This window comes from Pipistrellus kuhlii, unplaced genomic scaffold (assembly GCF_014108245.1).
Source record: "Pipistrellus kuhlii isolate mPipKuh1 unplaced genomic scaffold, mPipKuh1.p scaffold_m20_p_22, whole genome shotgun sequence".
In the NCBI taxonomy this organism is placed as follows: Eukaryota; Metazoa; Chordata; class Mammalia; order Chiroptera; family Vespertilionidae; genus Pipistrellus; species Pipistrellus kuhlii.
The window spans coordinates 6,317,770-6,339,966 of NW_023425521.1; positions in this window are offsets into that span (position 1 = coordinate 6,317,770).

Genomic DNA, 22,197 nt, shown 5'->3' on the forward strand with positions numbered 1-22,197 from the left:
TCCCAACTTCAGGGAGAGGCGTCCCCTCGGGTAAGGTGACCAGACGTCCCGCTTTTGGCGGGACAGTCCCGATTTTGAACAATTTGTCCCACGTCCGGCAGCTTTTAAAAAAGTCCTGATTTTTGGAAAGATTCTTTTAAATCTTTTGGATTTTTTTAAAACGCCGTGGGACGTGGGACAAATTGTTAACAATCGGCACTGTCCAGCCAAAAGTGGGATGTCTGGTCACCTTACCCTCGGGCCCCCTTCTAGTGTCTTCTCCCTTCATAACACTCACACCCACTGCCCAGACTTCCACCGCTGGAGACTAGTTCTCTTGTTTTTGAACTTGATGGAGATGGAACTTTCTGAACATTATACAAATGGATCACACAGGGTGCTTAGGAGATTTATCCATGATGTTGACATAAAGTTTGTTCGTGCTCATCAACATGCAGTACCCACCCGATGACTGTATTTAGCACGTGTAGGTACATACTGCTGATGGGCGTTGGATGTTCTGGTTTTTTTTTTTTTTCATGTTGTGTGGTGAACACACAACATGTATGCATTTCTCTGGGGCTTACACCGAGGCATGGGATCAGCTCAGTCGTAGAGTCTCTGGAGGCTCTGCTTCATAGTGACGAAATGGTTGCTCCAAGTCACAGCCCATCCAGAGAGGCTCTCCCTCCTGGCCAGTGCCTGGCATTTCCTGTGTTGGAGGGTGTGCGGTGGGTCTTGATTGGAAAGACCCCCGGCAGCTCCAAGGGCCTGAGACCAGAGGCCGAGGACTTTGCTCACAGACTCTCGCTCTGCCTCCCATGTCCTCTCCTCCCAGGGTGGGGGCGACTCCTCTCTCTCTGGGGCAGAGAACATGGTTGCCAGGAGCTCTGTGCCTCGGTCCTCACCATGGGATGGGCTATGATTAGACTGTGTTATCAGCAACCAGGGAACTGGGGTCTTAAAGAAGTTGCGGGCAGGGAACAACACTGAGAAAACAAAATGTTACAGCTACCCATGTGCCTTCAAGATTCCCCACCCTGGGTAGCCAGGAGGATATAAGGACAGGACTTACCAGAAATTTGTGTGTGTTTTTTGTTTTTGTTTTTGTTTTTGGAAAAGGAGGAGCTCAGGGGGCTCTGTGGGGGGGGGGGGGAGGGGGACCCTCTCCCCCTCTTGGTTCTTATGGCTGGTCATATAATTAAAATGACATAGGATAGATTTGGGCAATTCACATAAGCACGAGGATCCCAAAGACCGCGAGGCAAAATGGTGTATATACGTCCTATGGTTTGAGAGGAGAAGGCAGGGATCTGCGGCCTCAAAGGGAAGTAAGACACTTCGCAGGGAGAGGGAAAGATCTAGTAAACAAATGTTTGCTGGGCCCTGGTGTGGGGCATGGAGAGGACTTTGAGCACAGGGCCTTGCTAGGTTCCTCCCTGGTGGCCACACCTAGTTCATATCACACTATGGTTGTCTGGGTGACACTTCTTCCCAGAACAGTTGGCTTCCTGTAGGCCAACGATGGCTGTCGATCAAACGACTTAGTGCCTTAAAACAATGGAATCATCTATTTTGCTCATGTATCTGCAATTTGGGCAGGGCGTAGTGGGGACAGACCATCTGCTCCATGGGGCTTCAGCTGGGGTTGCGCAACTGGGGGCCGAAGGGCTCCCTTCCAACATGGCTCACCCATTTGGCTGTTGTCTGGGTGCCGAGCCTCCGTTGAATCTGCAGGCCTCCGTTTCTGTCCATAAGGGCCTCTTCACGGGCTGCTTGGGCTTCCTCACAGTATGGTGGTCGCATTCTAAGAGTGAACATCCCGAAAGAACAAGGCAGAAATACATGGCACTGTTCTGACTTCACCTTAGAAGTCACACAGTACCACTCCTGACATAGTTCTCTACTGGTCAGGCAGCCCCCAGGCCCCAGGTTCAAGGGAAGGGGGAATGCCTGGGTTGAGGAGCAGGGGGGAAAGAAGGTGTTATTGCAGCCATCTTTGGAAAGTGCAATCTGCCACAGTCCTTTACCGTGGTCCCCAGAACCCATCATAAGTCCCATGCTGTTATGAAGAGAAATGTGTCCCACGGAAAAGCAGAGAAAACTAGAGCTGCAGCCAGAGGCAGAATGGGCAAATCAGTGGAGTGCCCAGATGGCATTTTTTGTATGTCATCCATATCTCTCCTTCTGAATATAGAACCTCCCCTTTTCCTTTTCCCCACTCTCAGTCAGCCACCACTATAATCCTGGCTTGACCAATGAGAATATTTATTCTACTTTCCTGGTCATCTTGATTGGTTTAGGAATGGTCACCTGACCTAAGCCAGGCCTATCAGAGTCAGCCATGAGATCTTAGCTAGAACGACTGGGGAATCCTACTTTTTACACTGATTGCTGGCTCTAAGGACTGGAGTATAAGGGTAAGCTTGGGGCTTCTTGGGTAGAGCATATTTTTTAGGCTCCCCGTCTAAGACCTGCCTAAGAATGAAGCCAAATCTGAGGAACGTCAAGCTGAAAGATGAAGAGAGAGAAAGGTTGACACACCTGCTCTCCGTGACACACAGAGGCAAGTGCACCTCTGGAGGTTTTGTTCATGAGACGCCAACCCATTTCCTCTGGGGCTTCCGCCAGGTTGAGTTGAGTTTCTGGCACCTGCAACCAAAAAATGTCCTGATGAGCCCAGTGGGCTTCCTACATAAACATTAACATGGACACACGGAATCAGAAGGTTGCAATTTTCTCCTTGGAGAAAGGAGTCAAGGTTCTTAGGACGTGAACTCACCCTGTAAAGCAGTGCCCCCGTCCCAGAATAAACAAATCAGAGGCAAGCCTGGGCCCGAAAGGAACGAGCGATGGCCGGGACTTGAAAGGAAGGACATGCTGGGTTGGCCCTGCTGTGTTCTGATACCTGCTGCTGGTGTGATTTTTACTGTGACATCGAACCCTGGGCAGGAGAGAAAGCCTTCATGAGTCCAAGAAAGATGTCATCCATTCATTCGTCTAGTCACCCAACCATCTCTCCGTTTGCCCGTTAATTAAACAAATATCAACTGAGTTTAAGTAACTGGCACAAGGCCTTTTGAGAGGGAGGGCTGGAAGCACTGGGTCAAGGTCAAATTAACAACATTTCCTAATGTTGCCTAGAGGCTGGGGCTCAGCCAGAGGCCCTGTTTTTTCATCAGAAAAATGGAAACTCTAACTTAGATGCTGGGTCCCTAAGTACTATTACTTGACGACGATTCAAACAATTTTCAAAGTGGATGATAACTTCGAGTGTGAAATGGCCCAATTTTCTCACGTCTGGGACAAGAAAACCCAAACTTGGGGAGCGTGAGCGATTTGTACAGAGACCTGAATCCCACCGCACTCTTCATCATTTGAGGATGGCTGGTTGGCTTGGGGGAGGGGCGGGAGGAGAGAAGAGAGATGGTGGGCAGAACACGCAGGCTACGGGGCAGCAGGAGGGCCAGTGTGGAACCAGACGCAGCTGGTGTGGTGATGGGCACAGTGGGTGGGACCCACACAGACAAGGAAAGTGGAAAAAGATTTGGGAGCCACAGAAATCTGCCCCTGCGACCCTCCCCCACTGCCTCCCCCTCCCCCACCAATGGAACCACAGAGCAGATCTGCATGGACCCAGAAAGGGTGACTTCTGAGCCGTGGCCCTGGGAACACGCCCTCCCAGAGGGCGCCAGTCTGCTCTGCCCAATAGCTCTCTCCGACCTCTCTCTTCCAAAAAGGAAATTGCAGGCTTGTTACTGCTCCGCTCAGGACCGGGGATTATGGAGCTCAAAGTCTCTCCTTCAAGCCATGTTCGAGTTTTTGACTTAAAAGGGAAATGTTTCATTTTAGGCCAAATGCATCCCCCTCCCTCCCCTTTCCTGGACCGAGAACAAAGCAATCCGGATCCGAAAACAAAGGGAACTCCGCTGCGCACTGTCCGCGGGGACCGGCTCCCAGCTGGGTCCCAGGCAACGAGATTGACGCACAACCGAACCCCTTCTCGTTTGTTCAAATGTCATTTAAATAGAAACGTTTCAAATCTCTGCCAAGGCCCTGCCCAGGGGGTGGCGGGGAATGGAGTCGGGGCCCCTCGCTGTTCAGCGGGTTGCCTTGAGCCAGAGGCTGCAGAGGAGGGGCCGGGCGAGGCTGGCTCCACCTGGCTCAAAGGAGAAAGGAGCGGGCAAGACACGAGGGGAGAAGGAGCACGGGAGGGGATCCGAGGCTCACTTCCTGCACTAAAGATACAGGTTACACGTGAGGTTCAAGATGCCTGCATTTTGGCATTCATGTTTTACATTAAAAAAAAGAGAGAGAGAGAGAGAGATGTAGACAAATTCAAAGCCTGGAAGTATTCACGATCCGGAGGCTTCTAGATTTGGCCGGCCACCCCTTTGTGTCATGATGATTGCAACGTTGTCAAGGCAACGTGGGATAAGCTTTGGTTTGAGGGTGGGGGCTGAGTTGGTGTTCCTGGTTTCCTTGCCCGACATGGTAAACGTGGCCGTGAGGTCAGGGTTTGGACGCTGTTGGAACCCAGCCCTGGGAGTCTGCAGGTGTAGCTACGGTGTACCCTGGGGATGTCCGACAGCGAGGAGTCTGGGTACCCATCCTCCTGTAATGATTTGAAAGGTCATGGGCAGCTCTGAGGGCCTTGGATGAGAGGCCCGAGGACTTTGCTCACAGACTCTCGCTCTGCCTCCCATCTCTGCTCTTCCCTGTGGCGGGAGAGGAGGCGGCTCCTCTCTCTCAGGCAGAGAGCATGGCTGCCGGCATCTCTGGGCCTCAGTCCTTACCATGGGATGGGCTTCTATGATTAGGCTGTGTTATCAGCAACTAGGGAACTGGGGCCTTTCCAAGAAGTTGGGGGTAGGGAATGATGCTGAGAAAATGTCTGTTTACAGAGGAGAAGACTGAGGGCCACCCCAGGGAGTACTCACATATAATTAACGGTTGCTTTAAGTAATTAATAGTGATCTAACTTGACCCAAGCAAACGTCTATAGCCTTGGTCACATTTCAGTGTCTTTGGTTAAAACTAGTACGAGATGTACCATTTCATTTCAAGATGGTGAGCTACACCCCAGATCAAAATCGTGTATTTTGCCAATCTTCGTGAGAGCTTACAGTGTGAGGGAAACCATGGCATTGTGGGTGACCATGGCATAATGGATAGGCAACTGGATAAGCAGAACACTTCCTCATTGGGATGGCTTGGATAGAAACCCTGGGTCATCCAGCCGTCAGCATGAGTCCCAGCAATGACGGTTCTATTGGCCTGTGTAAGACCATGAGTCTGGAGGGTCTGTTCCCAGCATCACTGTGCTGAGAAGGTCCCCTTACCTGCCCACAGCTTTCCTTCCTTTCCCTTTTCAGAGATAAAGGTCATGGCACCCAAATTCCATCTGGCCTTTTTTTGCAGGAATTGTCAAGCGGATCTAAAGTTCCTAGGAAAACACAAGGGCCCGCAATGGCCAAAACAATCTTGAGAAAGGAGAACCAAGTTGGAGGACTCACACTTCTTGATTTGAAAATGTCCTGCGAAGCAGGAGTCATCAAGATGGCGGGATCCTGGCCTGAGGATGAACCTACGGACCCATGGAATAGAATCCAGGAATAAACCCACACACGTCACTGATGCGTATTAATAGTTGATTTTAGATAGACGTCCCAAGGCCATTCCTCACCCCCAGGTTGCTGGGAAGCCTCAACGCCAAGTCCAGGCCCCTGGTGACACCCATGTTCACACCTTGCTTGTTCCTTCTTCTGATGTCCCCAGGGCGGTGTGAGCCCAGTGTTTATCCTCGAGAGAGCACTCGTGGGTAGAGGAAGGCTGGGTGAAGAGGCAGACGGCACTCCAGGTGCCCTCACCCCAAGCTCTAATTGGAGGGAATCTGATCACAGCGAAGCCCCTCAGGGCTAGATTTGTCCGAGGGCAACTTCCCATGAGCTTTACAAGAATTCAGCTGGACCAGGAGGCATCCTCTTCTCCCCTGGAAAACGTCAGACCGCTGGCCTGTACCCTGGCACAGGCTGCCTTGATGTCATGGACTTCCCCTGGGACCCTCTTTCCCCTGCCCCCTCCCCTCCAACATCAGAGAGAGCCCTCCGCAGAGGCAGAAACTGAGTCAGACGGTCCCTTTCAGAGCCACCCCGTCTTCGCCCTCCTTCCACACGCTCTGACCTGCAAGCTGGTTTTCATTCTCCTTCTCTCTCAAGCTGCGAAGAGTGTCTCTTCCGAACACTTGTCAAAAATTAAAGCGAGACCTGCTTTCAAACGTACTGTCTGTACTCGTCGGCCAGGAAGGCAAGTCGGTCTCCAAAGAATTTGCATTTGCAATTCCAAATATGCCCTTGTGCTAAGACCAAAGAATGTCTCCTCGCCTTCAAGCTGGGTTTGGCCTGACCTCTAGGTTTTCATATTTTCAACAAAGTGTCATTTGATGATCCGACCGCATTCGGAAAGAGGAGAACGGTGGCTGTCCTTTCAGACGCGTCCCGACTTGATTGAGAATCAGAGGAGAGGACTTAACCCGGGGCCGTCTGCTTTATTTTATCTTCTGCTTTTTACCGTCTATTAATTTCAAAAATCCCCAAAGGAACATTACTGTTTTCATTTCGGGGGCTTCATTTCAGCTCCTGTTTTGGTTAAGCGGGTCAGCAGGCGCTGTTCTTAAGCAGACCGAGATGTCCGCGTTTCCAATCACAAAAGCATCATCCGTCTCTCACCCACCACACACCCTGTTCCCAGCTCCAAAGGAAGGAAACTGATCACAGCCACGCCCCCCAGGCCTCTATGCTGTCTGAGGGCAACATCACCAGAGCCCTACAAGAATCTGGCTGACTGTGTTCTTCCTAGGGCTGACCCCCACAGTGGTGAGTGTCCCTTTCCAAACACCCCCAGACAGAGAGGCCCTGAGTAGCTGAGACAGGCGCAGTCCCACGTGGGGCCACAGGAGGGTGTCTCTTGTCTCAGAAGTCCTGTCTGTGGGTCACGCTCTCCCATGGTCCTGTAGCTCTGTTATTCCTCCTCCCCCTCTTGACAAATATGTGGCAGCCACTCCACGACTCAGCCGAGGGGCTTGTCGCAATCATCAGTGCTGCCCCGGCTGCTCCCGCCCAGCTCCGTGGTACTTAGAAGTCGGCCGAATGGTGAGATTTCTTGCCAGAGCTTCATTCAGCACTCGACAGGCTCATGGGCACAGGATGCAGCGGGCGGATACAGATGCTGGCCTCTCTGGTGTTCCCAGCAGGTGTCTGATAATCTCCCTCGGGCCACCCTCACCAAAAAGAAACCCATCGCTTTTGGGGTGTGGGTGGTGTCTTTGGAGAAGCATTGGGGGAGCCACTTCCTGCCGAGAGCCCACGGGTTGGCTGAGACAAGTGAAGGGGAGCCAACTCTGGATGACCATGACCTAGGGTCTCCCCGGGGAGAGCACCCTGGTCTTTGTACCCCCGCCGCTCACCTGTCATGGGGCCCTTGCAGGTATCAGTAGCCCGTGTACACACCACACAACAAGCTCAGGTCAATGAAGCGTTTTGCCAAAGGTCACAAAGGTCAGAAGCTCTCTGAGCAATAACGTAGCCTGTGCTTGATCCACTGCAGGCCAAGGACATATCCAACCATCATCGCATGCTTCTGCCTGGGTTAAGTCTTCTTCTCTGATTCTCAAGCAAGCCGGGACGCGTATGAAGGCTGGGTTATTAAGGCCAAATAATATCCCCTTATGTATATTTAATGAAATGTATATGTCATCATATTTCATTTATCCATTCATCTATATTTATTTTGAATGGAATGTCTTAGATTACTTACTAGCCAAACAGATCATTCACAGCCTGATGAGGCTTGACATTCAGGGCCTGGGGTTGGCAAATGTTTCCCGACTGGCCAGATAGTAAATATTTCAGGCTTTTTGGGCCACAGGGCCTCCGTCAACAATCACACAACACAACTCAGGTGTTAGTCCTATGGCTGCCATGGACCAAACGTAAATGAAGGGGGATGTCTGTGTTCCAATAAAACTTTATTTATGAAAACAGGCGGTAGGTTAGATTTGGTCTGTGGCCAGTGGTTTGCAGAACCCTGGTCTGTGGCTCAGTGGGGTAGATCATTAAGAGCCCAGGCTTTGGGGTCAATGGGATGATTCATTTCACATAAAAAACCTGCTCTGCTTCCTAGGGCTCACACGTGCAACAGGGCCAAGACCAAGCTGCCATGCTCTGCCCAGCCCTGGTCTTCAGGTCCTGTGGCTGAGTCTGGCATCCCTGGCCCAACTCCTCCCAACACAACTGATTCTGTATGGAATGACCGAAGTCCTTGCCGGTATCACCACCCAACGTTTGGCAGATATGTCTGCTATGACTAGATGATGATGATTGTGAACAAGAAGTGCCTCCCAGGAGGTCCCCAATCCCTCTAAAGACCCGGAAAGAGATAGAAAGGTGGGGAATTGGAAGTTGCAACGCCAGATGCAAGGAGTACCTGAAGCCCAGTGCTGGCCCAAACCAGAACTCTACTCCAGTGACATCTTTCTGGTTGCTTACCAAGCACCCAGGCTCATTTTCCCTTCTTAGAAGGGATTTTACCTGGGACACTTGGCACTTACCTCGGGCTCTTCCAGATGCTCTCTCCCAACCAGAAGGTTGAGCCGTGTGGCAGATGCCTTTAGCCAATATCTCAGGATTAGCAGAGCATGTGAACCTGGGCACCAGGCAAAGGATGCAACTTCGGAAGCAAAATTTCTAAGTAGGGACTTCCTCCTCGGCCTTCTGGAGAGTCTTAAGACATTAAAAAACACACATTATTAAGGTATACTTGGCATATAATAAGCTACACATAAAATGTATAATTTGATGAATTTTGACATAGGTATATGCTCACGAACCCATCACTACAACCAAGAAAGGGAACATTACTCTCTTAATATTTTCTCATGTTTCTTGTTAATCACTCCCTCTCTCTCCTCCCTACTTCTCCCTGAGTGATCACTGATCTGCTTTCTGTCATTTTAGATTAGTTTGCATTTTCTAGAGTTTTATATAAATGGATTCATATCATAGACACTCCTTTTTTTTTGGCTTACTTCTTTTACTAAGCATAGTTATTTTGAGATTTGTCCATGTTATTAATGATTCATTCTTTTTGTTTGCAGATAATATTTCTCTGTGTGCATTTATCACAGTCTGTTTATTCATTCTCTGTTGATGGGCATTTGGGTTATTTCCAGTTAATTAGGCCAAGTTGGTAACTAGTGTTGCCCAAGTCTACTGTACTTTTGCTGATTTCCTGTTTACATGATTTATTACAGAGAGAATATTGGAGTCTACAACCATCACTATGATTTGTCAGTTTGTAATTTTCTCCTTGACATTCCTTCAGATTTTGCTTTATGTATTTTGAAGCTCTGTTATTAGGAGCATGGATGTTCAGGATTGTTATGTCCTCTTGATTAACTGATCTCTTTAGCATCATGAAATGATATTGTTTATCTCTGGTTCATGGCCAGAAGGCAACACTTTGGTTGCTTAAGCTTGTTTTTACCAATTAAGACTGTGAGGACTGGGATGAGTCCAATCCATTGAGGGAATCCAACTCACTCTTCTGCCCGGCCCAGTGTGATGGACTGTGCAGTGCACCATTTCTGGTTCCCTTCTAATGTTTCTCCAATGGGACGGGCTTCATGGAAGCCAAATCGAGGGTGGGGTGGGGTAGGGTTAGGGTTGGTGGTCTGGGACTTGGACTATCTTGGTTTATCACTGGGCACGTTCCCCACCTTGGTCACATATGAAGACCTACCGGCGGCAAGGAGGTCATGGTAACCTTGTCTAGACTCTAAATTTATTTTTTAAGAGACAATTTTGTTGGAACCAGAGCCCAGACTGCTCAGTATGTTGTGAGATGGTGCTAAAAGGACCTACTGTAAGGGGCAATGCCCTAGGTTTACAGTTTCCTGACTAATTCCACCATAAACTTAATTGCCTTTTCTTTGGCTTTGAAGCCCTAAGACTCCCCTTGACACAGGGCTCCCTCCCACACACATACCCAGACTCCTGGCAGGAAGTAATGGCTGAATATCCTAGTGCCAGGGCTCCTTGACTCATTCTCCAAATGGTTACTTCGGTCTGGCCCAAGACCTGGACTCCAGGAGGTGATGTCAGGGAGAAGCCAGTTTGCCAACAACACTTTGGAGCATTTGGAAGCAAATGTCCAGCAGTTGCTGCTTCTAAGCCTCGTTGAGAGCTATCCGGAGCCCCAGGATTCCAGCTCATCATCTCCTCTACCCAAGCCCACCCCACTACGATGTAGGACCTCCACCAACTCTGCCAGATGCTTTCTTTACCTGCATAGTTTCAGGTCTCATTTATCCCCACTATAACCCTGGAAGCCAGGCTGCTGTGTACTCATTCTATAGAGAAAAACACTGAGGCCTGGGTGAAAGCAAAGGAGAGGAGAGGAAGAGTTAGGACTTTGATCCAGGCCGTCTGATTGATTCCAATACAGAGCTCATTCCATGACTCTACAAATTGGTATTAATTCTCTAGGGCCGCCATAATAAATGACCAGAAACTCAGTGGCTAATAAAAAACAAGAATTCATTCTCCCTATGGCTCCGGAGGCCGGAAGACCAAAATCAAGGTGTTGGCAGCGCAGGTTCCTTTGGAGGCTCTGAGGGAAAATCTGTTCCATGTCTCTCGCCAAGGCTTTGGTGGTGGCTGGCAATCCTTGGCATTCATGGAGTTGGAGACACATCACCTCATTCTGAGCCTCTCTCTTCATTGTGTGACCTTCTTCTTGTGATAACAACGAAATAAGCTGAGCGTTGCAGGTGCTGTGGGAAAGGTTGCCCACGATGAAAGGCGGATTGAGAGCGAGAGACTTCTAGGCTGAATCCTGGGAAGTCAACTGAGGCTTTTCGCTCCTGAGCTTACTCGTCTGTAAAAGGGGGATCGTGAAGGTGCCCACCTTATGAGGTTCTTAGAAGAGTTAAATGTATGGAAAGTGCTTAGCTCCATGCCTGGCGTAATTAAGAGCCCCATTAATATTAGCCATGAAAAAATATGGTTAAGATGGCTTCTATCTCATGGTGAATAAAACCCCAAGTCCTTGCTGTGATTAGTAAGACCTTTCATGTTATGGGCCCAGTTCTTTCGGATCTCACCTCTAACCCCTTGCTCTGTGCTCTCTGCGTTTCAGCTGCCCTGAAATCTTGGCTGTGGCTTGTGTCTCCCCAGGGTCTTTGCATTTGTAGTTCTTTCTGCATGGCTTGATTCTGGTCTTTCTTAAAGGTCTCATGATTTGAGACCTTCCCTGATGGCCACACCATTAAAAAAATAATAAATAAATAAAATTCCACCCTGGTCCTCTCATTTGTCCCCTTTTCTAGCACTTCTAGCCTGTTTATTTTTACTTAGCATTTACCATATATATTTGTTTATCTGATTTTTTTACTTCTGTCTCTTTCCACCAGAGCACAAGCTTCTCGGACTTTATTTTGCTCATTGCTGAATGCCGAGCATCCATGACCGTGACCAGCAGACAACTATTTGTGATATACACCTATGAATGAATGAATGAATCAATGAAATACGACTAGCCAGACCCAGTTAGTGGTATGCTCCATGAATATAATCCTTTACCATCAGTCATCTTTTGAAGAGGAAAATGACAGTGAGCTTCTACCATATGTGCCAGGCACGGTACACAGTGCCTCAATTCCTTAGAGACCTATTTTTATAGGTGAAGAAACAGGCTCAGAGAAGTTAAGTCAGTTGTCTAAGACCACACAATTCATGAGAAGGGAGATGGAATTCCAACCCTTGTCTGCTGGTCTCAGCGTCTGTTTTCCACTACCCCAAGCTGGGGTCTCGCTCAACTTCGGATTCTTGAGGAGCAAAATATGGCTAAAGATGGCATTTCCCCTCATTAGGGGGCTCCATGGGAAACTCTCCAACTTTGGCTCCCAGGAGAGGGTCCTGGCCTCTGGAATTCTTGGCAGGAGGCATGAGACCCTCCTGCCACCGACAAAGACGTGTCTTTGGAGACTCTTTTCATCTAAAATCCCCTGCAGCTTCCAGCCACCCACATCTTAAATTGTGTCCGCAGAGCCCTCTCATAGTTGCCATTCTTTCCCAGAGTTCCTGACGCCAGCATTCTCCAGCCCAGCTCACAGCCGCTGCCTCACCTCTGCTGTTAGTTGGTTAGTCGTGTGTTGGTGGAGGGCAGGAGGGACCAGAAGACTTCACCCACTTCACTGAAGACGAGGGACAGCAGATGAGTCTCAGAACCCATCGCTAGGAAAAGCTCCAGAAGCTGCCATGAGGGGCCGAATCCTTTAAGGAATGTCTGGAGTCAGAGGCCAGAGAATTGTGGCACAGCATGTGCTAGTTCAAGTTCAGGGGCAATGGGTTCACTGTAGGGGCCAGCAGAGTCATCTCCCCTCTATGGGTTGGTCTGTGCTCAGACAATGGGACCTCCAAACTCTGGATCTCTGAGTTCACCCTGCAATATTCAACTTGGTCCTGGCTCTGGGCCCTTGTGCCCACCTGGAATGTCCACTCCACTTTCCTTGCCTGGTCAACACCTCACTCAGATCTCAAATCCATCCTGAAGTCTTCCCAGGTTAACCCATCCAACTCAGACCCCTGAAAACAGCACTCCATGCAGGGGGCGCTGAAGGTCTCTCTAGAGCACAGTTCTAAGGAGAACACTCAGGATAAGCCAGTGGCTTTCGAAGCTCTTGGGGTCCTGTCTTGCTGTGTCTCTGGTCTCCCATTCACTGCTCCTGCCCTCAAGAGCCACTGAGGTCACTAGAGCAACTCTGGCCACATTTTTTGACCTGGCATTTTCTTTCTTTTCTCAGGCCTTGACCTATGCTATTTCTCCTAGGTACTGGGTTGATGGTGTTTCCCCAACATTCGTATCTTTCCCAGAACCTCAGCTGCGACTTCATGTGGAAAGATGTAATTTGTTAAGAGGAGGCCATATTGGAGTAGGATGTGCCCTTGATCCAATGTAACTAGCATCTTTCTAAGAAGAAACCCACTTTGGGGAAGGCCATGTGAAGAGGGAAGCAGAGTTTGCCATGATGCAGATACACACCAAGAAACACCAAAGCTTGTCTCAACCACGAGAAATTAGGAGAAGGCAAGGAAGTCTCCTCCTCTGGAGCATAGCTCTGCCGACACCTTCATTTTGGCCTTCCCACCTCCAGAATTGTGAGAGAAGAAATTTCTGTTGTTTTAAGCTGCCAGTTTAGGGCCCTTTGCTACGGTGGCCCTAAGAAACACAATTCCTCTGTCATGGACATTGCCTCTCTACTCCCCTATCCCATGTGCATTCCGTCTGTTGTTGACCACCACCTCCTACTGACCCTTTAGCCTCACCACATCAGAGATCTCTTTCTGACCTCGCCAAACCTTATCAGGTCCTCCCAAAACACATCACTTTTTTCTTTCTTTCATATTGTAGCCATTTTCTGTTTACTCCCCACCACCTCCCAGCTCCTCATCCCTTCTACCCCAACTGCAGCGTCTTTGGGGACAAGGATTCGGGAGCCTGGCTCCCTGAGCAATTCCAGGCAGATCTGAGCTTCTTTCCCAGAACATCTAATCTACCATGAGAAGGTTGCCCCTGAATGGGCTCCATGTACCTTCACGGACTATGTGTCTTCTGAGGTCCCCTTGACCACCCTTCTTCCTCCTTCTGGGTCGGTGTCCCAACACCCTCATGAATGCACAACTTGGTGTTACAGTAAATATTTATGGGAAGGGAGGGAAGGAGAAAAGCAGGGAAAGACTATTCTTATAAAAAGACCTGTCTGGAGAGCAGGAACCACTTTCAATTCCTGGTTCTGAATTATGTGGATGGTCACCGATGTAGCTCCTAACCATGGGAATGGGCCCAAGGAAGACCTGCTGTGATGATGAGCCACGGTCCCGTGGCCTCTGGGAGCGGAGCTGCCAGGCCCAATTGCACAGGTTGTGCGCTGCATTTTACACGACTGTTCAACGCACAGTCGTCCTGAGCGGGCACACCACACAGCAAGCACGATATGAGCTTCGGGTGGGGTGTGGAGTGAGGGTAATCGCAAGACTGTAATCATTACAAACGGAACCTGGCTTATCTGAGTGGCTCAGGGTGTAGTCCAAGGCCGTATCACAAAGCACCGGGAAGTGCAGACACTGGCGCCTGGAAGCCTGCCCTGTCTGAGGCGAGGCCGAGTTCCAGCGGGAGTGTCTGTGGTGGCATCACCGGGACAGGCTGGCAGTGAGTGCCCATCTGCTCCCAGCGTCGTCGGGTGGAGCTCTGACTCACTTCTCTCAAAAGCTTGGGCCTGATCCCTCTTTGTTGTGGGGGCTGTCCTGTGTGTTCTAGAATGGTTAGCAGCATCCTGGTCTCTACCTGTAGTTGTAACAACCCAGATTGTCCCCAAATGTCCCTTGGGGAACAAAATCACCCTCGATTGAGAAGCGGTTGCCTAGAACTCGGTACAGCTCTGTCTAGGCCAGTTAGTCACACGTGGCTCTTGAGCACTTGAAAGGAGACTGGTCTGAGCTGAGAGATGCTCTAAGTGTAAAACACACACCAGATTTCCAAGGGTTCGTCCAAACACAACACGATCTCGGCGATCATCTTAAAAGGTAATTACACTTTTAGAATATCTAGAATGAAGATATTCTAGATCTATGGGACCAGGGAAAACGTAACACCAGTTTCACCTGTTCCTTTGAACTTTTTTTCAACATGATTGCTCAAAAACTTAGAATTGCATATGCATCTGGAACTGTATTTCCAAGGGACAGCGTTGGGTTAGCTTGTCCCTGCTTGCATGCAGCCCTTCAGGTGACACGGTGAAGCTAGCTTGCTAGGTGTCTGTCTCACCCTGATCCCATTACTGCCCCATTCCTGGAGAACCCTGTGCTGTGTCCAAGTACCCAAAGCGTCCTCAGGTCCATCCCCTTTAAACATACCCCATGCTGGCCCTAACTGGTTTGGCTCAGTGGATAGAGCGTCAGCCTGCAGATTGAAGGGTCCCAGATTCAATTCCAGTCAAGGACGTGTACCTTGGTTGCGGGCACATCCCCTGTAGGGGTCTGCAGGAGGCGGCTGATCAATGATTCTTTCTCATTGATGTTTCTAACTCTCTATTCCTCTCCTTTCCTCTCTGCAAGAAAAAAAAAATCAATAAAATATATTTAAAAAATACAAAAACACCCCATGCTTGAAACATCACCCTATCAAAAGGTCCAGGGAAGGACAAAGTAAACCTGCTCGTCTGCACCAGTGGGTCCCAAGGGGCCCCCTTGCCTCCCAGGCACCTGCATTTTTGCGTCAAGCTGTCACGTGGTTCTACTGTGTTGGATACCTGGGACCTTTCCATCAGTTTCTTAGCTCTCGTTCCTGATTCTCATCTCTTCCTTCTGCAGCCTTCCAAATGCACTGCTCGGATCTTCCTGATGCCCGTTTAGGGACGTTTAATGACTGCATCATGACCAATGGAGGAAGCCCAGATGCCCGAGTTGGGTCTTCGAAGCCCACTGCAAACTAGTACAGCTCACTTTTGAGGGGCTTGTTGTCACAGGATTTCCTTCCTGTTCCATTCCTAAAACTCCAACCAGCTATTCCCTTGATGGTCCTTGTCCTTGGCATTCCCCCCTCCTTATTTCATCCTTTAAGACCACTTTAAATTCTTCTTCTTTCTCCTCCTCCTCCTTCTCCTCCTTCCTCCTTCTCCTCTTTCCTCCTCCTCCTCCTCCTCCTCCTCCTCCTCTTCCTCCTCCTCCTCCTAGAAGCCTTCCGAGGTTACGCTATCCACGGGCACTTTCTGATCACCAGAACTTGTCTGCACTGAGTAATCGGGAACAATTACCTGCGTGTCTTGAGGAGACTCCGTGTGAGATTGCTCTCAGTTGACAGTATCTCTCCTCAGCTTCTCGTGTGTTGAGGTCTCTACTCACAGAGCTTGTCAATTCCTCGGTCTTGCCTGATATGAATATGCTCAGCAGAACAGCTAGCATGGTATTTTAAAATCAGGGATCACCCTCTCACAGTGAAGACAGATACCGATCATATTTAAGCTGCTTGCCATTCCTAAAACCCCAACCCTGTGCAAAGCACTCTGGGTATTCATAAACGTGTGTGAGTTGGTTTAATGGGAATGAGGCCCCCCTTCAGAAGAACACATCAAGTGGTGCAGGGCAGTCGGGTAGGATAAAACCTTGGAGAAATTGGGGTACACCTTGGACAACTGTCCCCCTATCTGTGTGGAATCCGCCCCAGCCCTGCTGTTCTCTGAGGGGGGCGAGGGGGAGGAGGGCGTTGCTGGCAGGGCACCCCTTTCTTTGGCAGGACATCTGAGGGCGTCCTTGTAGATCAGTGCTTGCCTGGACAGTGGCGATGCTGTCTTCTCAGCCACCTGAGAGGTCAATATTTGAACTGGCAAATGATGGCAATTAACCAGAATGGTGGCTCCATTTCTTGCATCAGATGGTGCTGGGCGGGGATGAGGGGTTGTATAAACCTTGACTCAAGGGGAAGATAACACACTCACAGCCCATCAACCTGCGGGAGCTGTTACTTTCCTTCCATTTGCACAAACACAGAAGAGCCACCCTTTGTTCATTTGCCTATAAATGGCTCTGCCCTCCACCTTCCTGGCAGCCACACCAGGCTCGGAGCAGCCACACGAAGGGGCTGATGCTTCGCAATAAACGTTGTCCCTTCTCTTTGACTTTTGTCCTCCGAGCAGGATGAGAGAAAGCGACAAGAGCCCAGGTCCTCTCTAAAAGCAGTCCCACCTGGCCCGAGGGGGAAGAACAGACAGGAAACCCTGCCAAACGCCCCGTCCACCTGGCCCTCCAGGGAGGAGCCGGGTCCCAGTGTTTCCTGGGGCCTTGTGCTCGGGCCGCCGGTAGGTGTCTCTGTTACACACTGTTCGCATCCCCCTTGCTTCTTGCAGGAGGTCGCGCACCACAAACCAGCGGCAGAAAAGGTGTCTCGGACTCTCTGCCCAGGCTGCATCGCCCCCCTGGCCCGGGGATGCTGTGGGGTTGCCCAGGCCCTGATTTCTTGGGAGGAAGCAGGAGGGGCATTTTAGGGTCTGAGAGCAGTCTGGGCAGGGAAGAGAAAGCGAAGGGACGGAGAGGCTGGAGAGAGAGTGCAGGTGTGTGCAGAGTGGAGGAGGAGCTTGGGGCGCATCTTGTACCCTCAGCACAAGGTGGGCGGGGGAGGGAGAGGGGCCCGGCGGGAGGGAGGAGGGAGATGGCCTGCCGGGAGGGAGGAGGCAGTATTCCAGAGGAGTTCAGTGCACAGCCCCATGGGAAAGGACTGGGTCGGGGTTTGCATCCTAGCTCTGACTCTTACAAGCGGTGAGGCTTTTGGCCAATAACTCAACCTCTCTGGTCTCCACGGGCCATCTGTGAATTACAGGTACCATGCCTCGTAGGGTTGCTGAGCTGACTGCCCCCATGAAAGTTGCCTGCCACATAGTAAGCACTCATTAAACCTTAGCTGCTTCTCACTAGGAAGACTAGGCAGGCAGGAGAGGCTGCTGCACACTTACATGGACCCTCCACCACGTACCCACCCCACTCCCATTCCAGGCAGGAAGAGGGAGCTCGTCAATGGGGCGGAGGGCAGGAAGACCCCCTTCCCTGCAGTCATATGGAGAGTGAACCCCACCAGGATGAAGGAAGGGTCATTTGCCTGGAGAAGGAAAGCAGCAGCTGGAGAAGGTGGAAGCCAGGTCTGCTCAGACCAGCAGGAGTGGCACCGGAGAGCCCCTGGGAGGACTGGGGGCGGGGGTGGGGGGCAGGTGAACTGTGAGACCAGTGGCATCACAGGACCAGCGGGCGAGGACTGGAAGTGGTGAGTGACTGCTCACTTCCGAAGAAGAAAAAGAGCGAATGAGCCCTAGAACCAATGACCAGCAGCGGAACCTTTCCTGGGAAGATGCTAGAACCATCTGGGGGAACACAGGGGAGGGAGGGGAATGCAGCTTAGGGACTAAGAGCAGAGGTCCTGAGGTTCGAATCCCAACTCTCTCACTGGCTATGAGGCTGTAGAACAGTGAATTTAACCCCTTCCGCTCCTGCTACCCACCATGAGGATGCTGTAAGGATCCAGTGAGTTAACCTGCGTTAGTAACATGCTAAATATATGATGGTGCCCAGCCAGTATGGCTCAGTGGTTGTGCCGACCTATGAACCTGGAGGTCAAGTTCGATTCCCATGCCTGGGTTGCGGGCTTGATCCCCAGTGAGGGGTGTGCAGGAGGTAGCCAATCAATGATCCTCTCTCATCATTGATGTTTCTATCTCTCTCAGCCTTCCTCTCTGAAATCAATAAAAAAAATATATTAAACAAATGTATATGATGGCTATTCCTGTGAGACAGGAGGAAACTACAAAATAATGTTGTAAAGAACACATCCTAGACCAATTTAATTTTAATTCATCTTTCCGGTAAGGGGAAAACATGGCAGGTTGGATTTACACAGGGAATATAATCGTTTTTGCTAAATCAAGGCTCAGACAAAAGGACTTATCCAAGGTCTTACCTCATTAAAGACAAAGAAGAGATCTCATCTGCTTATTTTAACTTTTTTTTTTTTAATTAACCCAATCATTGCAATAGTGTATTAGTAGCACATCCTATCATGAGGACTCCATCATTTTTAAAAAATATATATTTTATTGATTTTTTACAGAGAGGAAGAGAGAGGGATAGAGAGTTAGAAACATCGATGAGAGAGAATCATCGACCAGCTGCCTCTTGCACACCCCCTACTGGGGATGTGCCCGCAACCAAGGTACATGCCCTTGACGGGAATCGAACCTGGAACCTTCCAGTCCTCAGATGGATGCTCTATTCACTGAGCCAAACCGGTTTCGGCTAAGTACAGTGCTTTAAAAAAATATTATTTCTCTGAATCCTGATGTTAACATTTAACCCATAACAGCATTCCTACAAAAGTTTTTCAGAGGAATAGTAATAGGTGCTTCTAAAAATAGAATCTTATAGAGAATTACTAAATTTGAGGAAGCCCTAACTGGGTGGCTCAGTTGGTTGGAACATCATGGCATACACCAAAAGGCTGCAGGTTCAATTCCTGGTCAGGGTACATACGGAGGCTGCGGGTTCAATCCCTGGTCGGGGCATGTATGGGAGGCAACTGATTGATGTTCCTCTCTCTCTTTCCCTTCCTTTCTCTCTAAAAACATATCCTTGGGTGAGGATTAAAAAAAAAAAAATTAAGGATGTCGAGTTAGGAAAATTACATAGGATTTTTTTTCCTGTAGGATTTCTCAGAGCCTTTAATGTGTTGAAGCACATCGTTAATCTTTTCAAGGCCAATGCAGTGAAGAGCGTTTCTCAAGAGAGTTCACAGTGCTACTCTTGTTTTCCTGGACCATCTCACAAAGCTCCTATTTGTGGACTAGGGCTTGGGTTATGCGTGTGTGGTGTGTGTGTGTGTGTGTGTGTTCATTATATATAAAACTTTTGACTTGGGAGTGTCTGTGTAGAAAGGGAGTGTGAATACCTAGCTCTCTGGGCATGCTATGCAAACCACCCCATCAATAAGCCCATCACTGTCCAATGCATGACACTTAACCCATGTTGATGAATGTCTAAATATTTCACACGAAGAATCCACATTGAATGATAGCACTTACATGTGCCTGGTGGGGTTTCGAGCCATTTGCATTTCCTTTGTGTGCTTATCTGCACATCGTAAATGTTCTGCGGCGAACCCATTTCTCCGACCACGAAAAGAGACTTTCCCGATCATAGAATCGGTGCCATGGCGGGACCTGGAAAGACTCCCCACCCCCCTCCTCTCCGCCCCCCACCTTCCTCTGGGGATGAGCTGCTGGGCTGACCCTTACCAGTGACTTAAACAAAAGGATGGAGGTTGGGCTCCTCACATCCTCACACGGCTCTCAGTGTGGTGGGGTGGCTTACACTTAGAAAGCCAAGAACAAAATGCAAAACAACCGTGACAAATTGAAAACATCGTCCTACAAAAACCGGGTGAAATCCAATAGTACAATTATAAGGTGATATATTTAGAGCAAAAAGCAGCCACCATATGTTCAGGGTGAAGACGGAACCAGCTTCCAATTGGTCACCAACTACAGGTGAGGCCCTACTGGTTGCTGGACCCTGAGCTAAGGTTTGAGACCAGACACAGGTTTAGGAGGGAAAGACCGAAGGGTGGTCGCTGTCCGCAGGCTGAGAAAATATGAGCGAAATGGTCCGCGTGATCGTTATTTTCTGAATGCGAAGGCCTGACAGAGAGGTCTGGCATGACATCATGTACACGCCTGGCTCGCAGAAGGGAAGGGCATGTGAACTCGGGACACCCTCCTCACTCTAGGACGGCCATGCTATGACCTGGCCCCATCCGAATGTCATCTTCCCCTGCCGGGCGGGGGTAGGGGGGAGGAGAACGGGGTAGTGGGGTGTTGCATTTTGGTGTCATCCATGGCTGAGGGGCCCTCTGGGGGTTGCAGTGGGGAAACGTCAGCGTTAGAACTGCTGGGACATTTGACTGGTTTATGGGGACCATCAAGTAGAATATGTGAAATCTGAACCATCTCTCACAAGCCCGTCCAGGGCATCTGGTCCAAGTCAGCAGAGCGCCTTGCCATCTTCAAAGCCGCCTGGATTCCACACACATAAAAGGCCTGGGACATGCCCCGGCCCCCAGCCATGCCCCCTCTCGGTCCCACGTTCGTCAGCGCCTCATTAGGCTGCCGAGTCCAGCCTGTGTCACCCTCCTGGAAGGGCGCTGAGAGGCTGGAGGGTGTCCAGGCAGGAGCCACTGACATGATCAAAGCCGTGGAAACCAGGCTCTGGGGAGCAAGGTTAAAGGGACTGGAGCTATGTCGCCTGGAGGAAGCTGGGGAGAGTCAGAAAAAGCCAACTCCAGAAATGAGCCACAGAGACCCCCGTGAGCCCTGACTTTGGTCTTGTCCACAGCTTTCATCTGGAAGGACGGCCAACAGCTCGGAGGGATTCGCACTACTAGGCTCTGGGAAGAGCATCATGGTTATCTCACTTCATCGCCATAAGGTCCTGTGATGATCCACGCCTTCCGACGAGGTCCAGCAGAGACGCCACTTACCTCACCTGAGTTCATGGCACCAGTGAGTGGTGGACCTGGGATTCAAACTCAGGCAGCGGGTCTAATGCTGTTTCAGATGGTTTCCAACAGCCACTGTTCTTCCCAGTGCCCTTTTCAAGAACACCCTCATTTCACACTGCGCAGCATGAAACTTGGGGATGACTGGTTACAGGTCCTGAGCTGTCTCCAGATTCGGTTTCAACAACACAAATCATACAGGGTAACAACTGCATCCCCCTAATGCTCTCCTGGGAGGTCAGACCTTGACCAATACAAGCTGTGTGTCATATATACATATATTTCATTGATTTCAGAGAGGAAGGGAAAGGGAGAGAGAGAGATAGAAACATCGATGATGAGAGAGAATCATTGATTGGCTGACTCCTGCACATCCCCTCCTGGGGATTGAGCCCACCACCAGGGCAGGTGCCTTTGACCAGAATAGAACCCAGGACCCTTCAGTCCACAGGCCGACATTCTATCCACTGGGCCAAACCGACTAGGACACAAGCTGAGTTTCGGTTCCACATCTCAACAGGCAGGTCTTTCTGCCCCTATTATGGATTCTCAAAGAGTGTTAATAGCCGAGTTACGTGTGGGACAGGATGGCCCTGTTGACTGCAGCTGGTATTACAGACTGAATTGTGTCCCCTCTAAATTCATATGGGAAGTCCTAACCCCCAGGACCTCAGATTGTGACTGTATTTGGAGATAGGGTTAAAGAAAAAAGAAAAAGAAAAAAAAAGAGGTAATCAAGGTAAAATGAGTCCTTAGGGTGGGCCCTAATCCTCCATGCCTGGCGCCCATTGAAGAGGAAGATCAGAACACAGACACTTGCAGAAGGAACCAGGGAGATGACCATTGACCGGTGGCCTCAGAAGAAACCAACCCTGCTATCACCTCGATCTTGACTTCCAGCCTCCAGAACTCTGAGCAAATACATTGTGGATTCCCAGAGGGTTTTAATAGCCAAGTTACACGTGGAACAGGATGGCTCTGTTGAATACGAAACGAACGGAGTGGGAGGGCCTGGACGGTGCTCTTAAAATGCAAGTCTGCAGAGCTTACCTGGCTCCTCCAGGGGGTCAT